Genomic DNA, 7,855 nt, shown 5'->3' on the forward strand with positions numbered 1-7,855 from the left:
CCCCGTCTATCCAGGGAAAGCGTTTCGGGGGAGCGGGGAGCAACACCAGCAACAAAATACACCGAACAAGCTCCAAAACTAAAGCAAAAAAGAACCCCCCAAACCCGCCGGCATCTTCAGAGGTCCTACAATAAATAGTAATAATAATTTAAAAAAAAGCCGCAAATTGACAGCTTAAGTCTGAGATTTAAACTTCATTATGGCGAGGAAAAAGCATAAATATCTACCTGTATGTAAAATATTTACCGGTTTCAGTCGCTATGGCTGTCCCAGAACTGCCCAGGCATGGCTGAACAATGCGGGTGGTACAAATGCTGTTTTGTAGATGAGTAACTCAATGGGGTTACTCCACAGAGGAGGTATTTGAGGAAGAGGTGAATGGCGGGAGCTATCATGGGGGCTGTATTGGGCCACTGGCCCCTATGAAGTGATTGAGATAGTTAAATAACCTCTAATTAACGCAGAAGACATACCAGTATATTGAAATAACCAGTTTCAGCAATGTGAATCCGAACGCTTTGGGTCTGTGACTCCTTTGGGCTTTCCTTACCCTTCTGGTGACTGCTTACACAAGATTTCCTTCTGCCTGTATGTCAGAGATACGCTCCTGCTTTCCTGATCAAGTAGGTTCCTTTTTTTGGTATAGTCAGCAGAAATCTTACAGCTGTCAAAAGCCATAGGGGAAATGAACAGATGAATCCAGTATGAAGTCTCGAGAAAATTGGACCCAGAATCTGGGGAATAATGAGCTAAAACACTATTTCTGTAGGATTGTTCTCCCCTCTCTGGTCTAACAGTGGTATTACGGTGCAGAAAAGTCTGGGGTTGGGGTGGCAAGCAGGGGCTGCCCAGCTGATAGACCAGCATGCTCTTTACATGAAGATTATGGAGAAAAGGAAATACGGAGTGGCTGAAGTAATAGTGATACACGTGAGATCTTGGACTTGCAAGCAGTTTCAGAAGTTTGGGAAGTTAGTGCTTTGCTGTTGAGTTAGAAAAACAGTGGTACTATGCTGCAGGAGTTTTTAGTTTGTTAAAAGGTATTTGCTTTCCAGATCCACATGCCTGTCTTAGTATAATGCTTAGAAAAGTAGATAGGTAAAGATATCCCGCATTTTGTAAGAGAAAGACATGTTCTCTTAGAATCATAGAATAGTTTGGGTTGGAAGGGACCTCTAAAGGTCATCTAGTCCAACCCCCCTGCCATGGGCAGGGACATCTTCAACTAAATGAGGTTGCTCAGAGCCTCGTCCAAACTCACCTTGAAGGTTTCCAGGGATGGGGCATCCACCATCTCTCTGGGCAACCTATGCCAGTGTTTCACCAGCCTCAGCATAAAAATTTCTTCCTTATACCTAGTCTACATCTACCCCCTTTAGTTCAAAAACATTCCCCCTTGTCCTGTCACAACAGGCCCTGCTAAAAAGTTTGCTGCCATCTTTTTTATAAGCCCCCTTTAAGTACTGGAAGGCTGCAATAAGATCTCCCCCAAGCCTTCTCTTCTCTAGGCTGAACAACCCCAACTCTCTCAGCCTTTCTTCATAGGAGAGTGTTCCATCCTCTAAATCTATTAAAATTCCTTGAAAAAGTCGAAGAAAAAAAACACACCAAAATTGGCCTACTAGACAACAGTGAAATTCAGTGACCAGTAAGAGGTGGTTTCCAAAAGGAGACAGCTTTTAAAAATAGGTAACTGAAAATATTAACAAAAAATCTGAGATAAATCATAGAAAAAATACTTATTGAGCATACCCATAACCGTTTTTTCTAAACATTTTAGATACAATGTCATTTTTAATGGAATAATACAATTAAGAGCAATTGCACTGACCTGCTCATCGTGCTGACCAAAGTTGTCCTAGTAGCTCCTGGCTCTCTGTGACTGTCTAGGTGGGTCTGTGCCTCTTGCCCTGCACAGCAGGGTTAGCTCTTTGGGCAGGGAACATGGTTTTGTTCCATGTTTGTGCAGTGCTCCCTGACAGGTGCTTGCATGTGCTGCAGTAATGCAAATAATAAATAACAAATTTTCCTATTGTTTCCTATTATTGCAGTAGCAAATCGCACCTGTAAGCCTGCTTAAGCTTGCAAGAGGAAGAAAAACACTTGTTAATCTGCCCTCTTCTCTTCTGGTTTAAATAAAACAACTTTCCTCAGAGGCATGGTCCAAAAAGGAAACAGTACTTTCTGGTGAATACACTTACACTGAGTGGGTTTCCTGGATGTGTTTGTAATCGGTACTAGGAAAATGAAGAAAAAAACCCTGATGTATTTTCAGGTCAGTTTTGGCTATTATGATTGATTGATTGATTGATTTGTGAATTTGCATTGCACAGCCCACAGAATCTCATCTCACAGTTTTTTGCATAAAGTTTATGCAAAACTTCTGACTGACCCTCAGTAAGTTTGCAGACAACACCAAGTTGGGCGGCAGTGTTGATCTGCTTGAGGGTAGGAAGGCTCTGCAGAGGCTTCCCAGGGAAGTGGTTGAGTCACCATCCCTGGAAGTATTTAAAAGACGGGTAGATGAGGCGCTTAGGGACATGGTTTAGTGGGCATGGTGGTGTTGGGTTGACGGTTGGACTCGATGATCTTGGAGGTCTCTTCCAACCTTAATGATTCTATGATTCTATGATTCTATAGTACTTGAAAATGTATCGTCTTGACTAAAGGACTCAAACTGGAAGAGAGTTTACCATAAGGAAACTGTTCCTGCGGCTGATACTCCTACGGGTTGACTGAGAAGCTCATGTTAACCAGGTGATGGGGTTGAGGCTCTTGGTGGTTCTGCTGCTCCAGGCTGAGGCTGGGTGACGTGCTGGTATCTGGAATCATGAAGGAAACTTCTGACCGTCCTCCTCCAGAAGATTAAAGCTTGCTTCATGTGACAGTGATGAGAACTGCTTGCTTTTGAAAATCAGTACCCCAGTATTTCAGCTCTCCCAAAGTGAAAACGTGACACCTACCTAAAGAAATGCAGAGAGTCATAGGGACAACCTGTGATAACTATACTGCTTGACATTTTTGGAGTCGCTGTACCCTTTTAAGGCTCTCGCCTTAGCAAGGAATAAAGTGGCATTTGTAGGTGCTCATGTCACTCTACTGTCCTTAGGAAAACCTGGAAGATTATTTTAGACGCCGAAATCTAAGGCTGATAGTTAATTGAGATGAATCGCATCCTAAATCTTCACAAAGACCCTTGCCCAGATAATAAACAATGCTGGATGCCTTTTATGAGATTCTGAGTGGTGTGACTCCAGCTGATGTCCAAGGAGTTGCAATAGTGTGGAGTAGGACTCCATGCAATAGGTATCATATTTTTTTTAATATTTTTTTTTCTTTACTGGCAGGGAAATTTATGTTTCTTCTGTGAACTGTTTCTACATTGTCTCAATATTGCATGAAGATACTCAGCACTTCATAGGAAGTGGCCTTGGAAGTGTATTTATGATGTGCTGAAGATTATACACCAAGTGAGTAGTAGTGCAGAGACCAGAATTATTCTTTTTTACCAAAAATATCATCGCACAAAAGTGGAAGAACAAGCTGCAAGTTCCATCTGCTTCCTCACATGGAGAGATCCAGCAGGTGGACACCTTCTGTTTCCCTCAGGACTCGGCTTCATTTGAAGAAACACCATCAGAATTCTTAAAATGGTGCCATAAAGATACTTAGGCAACCAAATGCTGCCTTGAATTCTTGTTTGAGTGCTTTATTCAGCATTCATATGCTCACACCCATAAACATTCATGTTCCGGTTTTCTTTTTAGGTGAACTTAAACTTATGTATATAGTTATTCATTTTTATATAAATTGAAGCAATACAGAAGACAATCTTCAAGTAATTTTTTTTTTTTTAACTTAGCACTTTGTTCCAGACACAAAAACACGCTGTCCAAATGATCTGCTGGTCTGTTCTGGTTTTCACTGTCTATATGATGAATGCAGGATAAATCCTATGATTATCTATGCATCTACGTGGAAATCATGCAGCCATTAATCGCTATACAAGATAAGACCATGTTTGCATTTTCTTATATGCTATCCATTTTTATATTGAAATATCAAAAGTCAGTCTAATACAAAGAATGTTGATTTTTAATACCGTGGAAACATATTAAGCTTTCCCAGTACTAGCAGAAAATTATTTTAGCTAAAAGTAACCTTTTTTTTTGGGTCTTTAAAAATATGTTAACTGGGTATGTGTAATAACGCACTGTTGTAAATGCTGGGGACTCCTGCATGCCTTAGGTGGAAGATTGGAGGGATGATAGGAGACAAAGTGCCCCCACCTGAATATGAGCAACACTGAAAACTGGTGAAACGGTAAAGACAGACTCTTCACCTGCCCATCTTGTTTCCAAGAAGTCCATCTCTACACCCGGTAGCAGTTTATTCTTAAAACCTGTTACTCAAATGAGAAGGAAACAATGGTGACTTCCTCCAGTGAAGCTGGCTACCAGAGCTGGGGTCAAGAATACACTAGGAAAACCGACTTGGGAAGAGGACCTGCTGTACTCTTGACGGTTGGACTCGATGATCTTAGAGGTCTCTTCCAACCTTAGTGATTCTATGATTCTACTCCAGGTGCTGCTGTTGTGTGTGCATCCCTCTGTCCGTACTCCAGCTCTGCATGCTCTGACAGGAAGAATCTGTAACAGGAGCCAAGTTGAATAACCGCTTTCAGATTCATCAGAATGTAACTGAGAATTTGACATGATTAAACAGGTCAGGCTAAACTTTCAATTCTGCTTTTATTCTTTCTTTGCTCAGGAACGATGCATGTCTTTTACTTTCAAGCTACCTTTGATAGATTGCTATATGGATTTTAAAATGGGTTTTTTTTTCATTAGTTTAATTTTAACAATTTAAGGTTTAGTTCTATGACCTAGACTAAGTTCCATGTAAATTCTACTTAGAGTAAATCACTACAGCCAGTAAAACTCTTCCTTCTGCAAAATAAGCCTTCTGATTTTAGTCCTTTTTGAAGGACCAAAAGGACCTGCCTTCTGATTGCTCCTTATTCCTCTGATTCTCACCGCAGGGTGGCTTATGTGAGCAGGCTTCAGCAGGCAAACTTGTATATTGTTCATGTCCACTTGGGATGTCCTTTCAAGGAGCAGCAATCTAGAAGTCTGACAGCAACGCTGGGAAGTCAGCAGAGCGGATTATCTGTTGGATTAGTGTTGCTGTCTACCATAGTGACCTGCCTCGCTGCACACCATCCCTCTCAGTGGATGCCGAACTCCTGTTCAAAGTCCCGTTTTTTGGGCCAACTTGCAATTTTGTCTTAGTTATAGTGTGTGGGGAAGGCACCTGGTTGGATCGAGGTGCTGGGTTCCAGCTGACATCTGCTACTGGTATCTAGGGGACTTCTAAAAGATGGCATAGGTTAGGGTGGTCGCCTAGCTACGGTGGGGGAAGGGAAGGGAGAGCTGAAACACGTCGTTATCCCTGCTGGCTCCACAAAACAGAAACCCAGATCTGCGGGGAATCTGGGCCAATGTGTTCCTCACACTTCAGACGACAGTCCCACTCATTCCTCACTCCGCAGGCTGTGCAGTGCCAAGGTTTCGCCGCCGCTCGTGGTGCCAAGGGTGTTTCCCGGTTTGCCCTGCTTCCCCGGCAGGTGAGAGTGGCTGGCTTCAGCACGCAGGGCTGCGGGAGCTCTAACCGCAGAGGACTGCGAGTTGGGAGTATTTCCATGTAAAGCCTTTTTCATGAAAACACGTTCATCTGCTGAAACTGAAAGTCTTTGTAGGGAAGAGTTGAATCTGATGAATTCCCCATTTTTAAAAAAAAGGAATATAAAAGGCTCAGCAGATTTGAGAACATATGGGGTTTGATTCTCCACTGTCTTACACATTGTGCCGTTGTTTACGATCTGACAAAGCAGATGTAAAATGCAACCTCGCTGCCTGGTTAGGATTTGACTCCACTTAGTTACAAGTATGATTGAATACACAAGATTAAAAAGCCTGGTGAATCAGTTCCCTGCTTCTTTTCCTCCATGATCATTGTTCCTGTGTTACCTGCTTTTGACCACAGTGACACATGTAGGTTTATATAGTCCTCCTCTACTGAACTCTTCCTCTTTTGCTTTGCCTTCCCAGCCTTCTCCTGCTTTATCTAAAGTCTTTGCATCTTTCTGGGTTACTACATCCCAGGTGTTTTGAAAGGAATGCGTATTTAGAAATTGGAAGGGGGTGGGACGAACAAGGAGGACAGTGATTTTTTTTGTGGGGGTTGCACATTCTGTCAGCAAAGGAGGAAGGTGATACTTTCCCTCCCCATTAGCACCGGTGACTACACCTGAAATACTGCATTCCGTTCTGGCATCCTATGACTAGGAAAAAATGACAAGAAAGAAAGAAGAGAGAAAGAAAAGACCAGTAAAAGTGATGCGGAGACTAGATATATACTGACTTACACGGAAAGACTAAATTAACTTTAAAAAGATATGGCTTGCCCAAGCAAAAAGCCACAGAAGATACCGCTGTCTGAAAGCAGACTGTAAAACTGAGTGAAGAGGATGGTTGGTTACAGTAATTCAAGGTGGGTAGAGATGATGGGATAAAATGCAGAAAAGAAAAATGCATGCTTGGTATAAAAAATAAGCTTGCCTACACTATAGAACTGTCTCCTTAGTATTCTGTATTAGCGGTGGTTTACCGTACCTAGTTAAAGAAAGTACTTCAGAATTCATAGTAGGTTCCCTGTGCTGTAATCAGTTGAATAAACTAGTTAAGACACGATTCTAATACATACTTATATTTCTGCCATGCTTGAAAAGAATCTCAAAGACCACAGTGGCAGGTGGGTGTATGTAAATCTGCATGTATGAAAGGCAAACCTTTGACTTTTCCTGACCGCTTTTTGCAGCTTTGGGAATCTCGTTCCCTTAGTTCATGGTTGTGAACACTTACGGGTTTTGTGCAATTTCTCACTATTGCTTCAATACAAGAACCTCTCACTCAGGTCCAATCTTTGTGTCCCTTGGAAGTCCACTATCTATCTATAAGTCCATTATGGTGAGAGATGGAAAAGCAAAGGGAGTTAATGGAGCGACTGAGTGTTTTGAAAGGAATGCGTGTCCTTAATTTTTCCTTTCTCTGTTGCTGTGGCATCATGGCCAAGAATCACAGGGTCCTCTGCAATTATATGTAGAAGAAGAGTCTGTTCTGGCACTCTCTTTCTAATAAAATTAATGTCAGGATCAAAATTCCTCAGCTTTCTCTGTCCAAGTTTGCATGCTTAAAAATACACTAGTTTTAAGGACTTAATGCAATGATGGAGCATGATGTGTGTCATCACCAGCTAGCCATTGAAAGTTAATGCTACTGGGCTTACCAAACTATTTTAGTATCCTTTATGGGTATTACATGCATTTTACATTATAAAGTCTGTTATAATTACCAGTTTGATGTCATAAATGGTTTGAGGACTGCCCCATTAGGTTTATTATTCCTGAATATAAGCTGGAAAGAACTTCAGTGCCAGAAAAAGAGCCAAAGTCTTGTTATGGCATTGCAGCAAAAGTCTGCCTAGTCCAGCATTGTGTCTCTTACAGTGGCCAACACAGGTTGCTGAAGAAAGACATTAAATTCCATGCAAGCATGAACTCCCCCATATTTTTTCCCAACCTCCAGTGATTTGTGGCTGAGGGACTTCCCAAGGAAGAGCTAGAAAAACTTCAGTACCATGAACACGAGCACTGTTAGCTGAATTTTTTCACTTGAAAGATTTTCCCATCAAAAGATTCTCCCTTTGTTGAAATATTCTTCTCTTTTAACCTGAAATCTCAAAACAAAACTATGCATCCTTAATATTTTGAATGTTTTAAAAAAAGTAAAACAGT

This window comes from Pygoscelis adeliae, unplaced genomic scaffold (assembly GCF_000699105.1).
Source record: "Pygoscelis adeliae isolate BGI_AS28 unplaced genomic scaffold, ASM69910v1 Scaffold57, whole genome shotgun sequence".
NCBI classification, from domain to species: domain Eukaryota; kingdom Metazoa; phylum Chordata; class Aves; order Sphenisciformes; family Spheniscidae; genus Pygoscelis; species Pygoscelis adeliae.